Below are 1856 nucleotides of genomic sequence, written 5' to 3' on the forward strand. Positions count from 1 at the left end.
TATTTATTATTAGAAGTGAGACCAAATTACAAATAAAAAAATACAGTACTCATTTTATTAAATTATATAAACTAAGACTAAAAGAGAATGAAGTGATTTTTAAAGAGAAAAATATACGATTTAGTGAACTTTTGGCTAAAAATAAATTATTTTATTATTTATAAATTTTAAAAGAGATGAGAATAAAAAAAATTGTCTTGATTTATATAATTTAATACTTTGAGTATTGTATTTTTTTAATACTATCCTCCCCATCCATTTGTGAATAACACTCTCCCTCTCCACATTTGGCCCCTCCATGGTTTATATAAGGAACCCATTGACACATACTAAACGTAAACCGCTATAGGCACGTTTACGCACGCACACCAACCTACATAAACCACTGCTAGCAGCAGCGGTTTATGACCAATCCAGCATACATGTAAACGGCGGCTGGTACTAGCGGTTTCTGTTCTCTTGTAAACCGCTACTGCCAGTAGCTGTTTATATAGATATGTTAATCAATGTATTTACGTATCCGTTTTTAAAACAATGTATTTGCGTAATATTGAGAGTGGAACAATTTAAATAAGTAAATTGCCCTAAATTTTTTTATTTATGATATTATTTAAATAGTATATACCATTAATGATTTGTTTTGTAATTATTTTTTAGATAAAGATTAGTTTTACTATTTGTTTTCATACTCAACGTAAACCGCTGCTGCCTCTAATGGTTTACATACTTAAACCAATGCATATAAACCGCTACTGGTAGTAGCGGTTTATGACCAATCATAATCATGCAGAAACCGCGGCAGGCAACAGCAGTTTCCATGCTATCACAACTCAACATAATCTGCTGTTGGCAGCAGCGGATTCTGTATTTGTGTAAACCGCTACTGGTAGTAGCGGTTTTTATAGAAATGTAAAACAATGTATTTACGTCTTTGTTTTAGAAACTATTAAACTACTCTTCTATATTAGCCCATGACAACAATAAAGAAGTTTTATGGCCCACAAATTCAGCCCAACAAGAATACATAAATTCAGTTCTAATTTTAGTCTTTATTAGTTTATCTTATCTTATCTTTATGTTATCTTCTCTTTTTATCTTATCTTTACTTTTATCTTTCATAGGACAATGCTCTATATATATTTAGTTTTACCCTCATAGTTTACAACACTTCAATCCAATCCAATTCAATCAATAATCAATAAAAGTTTGCATTCTTTTCTTTTCTTATTCTTTCACAATTTTATCAGAAACAATGTATTTACATAATTTTAAAGATGAAATAATTTATTTAGATAAATTGCCCTTATTTTAATTCTATCCCAAATATTTTAAGATGACTTTCGAGGTTAATGTTGTTAAGAAACATGACGACATGATAATTTAATTGATATCTTAAAATGGTTTTATCTAATTACTATCGTGATTCGTGAACACGAATAAAATATTAATATTGAACACCGCTTGTTATATAAGACTATTATAATACTAATTAGAATCTAAAGTTCATCATTGTCGATATGTCCGAGTGGTTAAGGAGACAGACTTGAAATCTGTTGGGTTTCACCCGCGCAGGTTCGAACCCTGCTGTCGACGTTTTTCGTTTATTTTATTATGAGAAAACATTTATCATGATATGTTTTGTGTATGTAGTGTTTTCATCCACCATTGTGCAATCATCGATCGTCTAATCATTACGCCCAATCATCAAGTCCTTTTGCTTTTACTTAAATAAATTAGGTAAATTTTTATTTTATTCTTGTTATTCTACATTTTGCTTCATATATCCATAGATGTGTATATTTTTTTATTGAATTTTAAAATATATGAATAAAGATTACATTCGGATTTGATTTATT

The 1856-nt window shown here is 29.3% G+C and overlaps 1 non-coding gene across 1 annotated transcript; it reads left to right on the top strand.

Moving 5' to 3' along the window:
- The first annotated feature begins 1511 nt into the window (after positions 1-1511).
- Positions 1512-1593, top strand: TRNAS-UGA (transfer RNA serine (anticodon UGA)). Its single transcript has one exon. It is a non-coding gene; the product is annotated as a tRNA-Ser (tRNA).
- The last annotated feature ends 263 nt before the right edge of the window (positions 1594-1856 follow it).

The sequence above is a fragment of the Arachis stenosperma genome, chromosome 9 (genome assembly GCF_014773155.1).
Source record: "Arachis stenosperma cultivar V10309 chromosome 9, arast.V10309.gnm1.PFL2, whole genome shotgun sequence".
Lineage (NCBI taxonomy): Eukaryota > Viridiplantae > Streptophyta > Magnoliopsida > Fabales > Fabaceae > Arachis > Arachis stenosperma.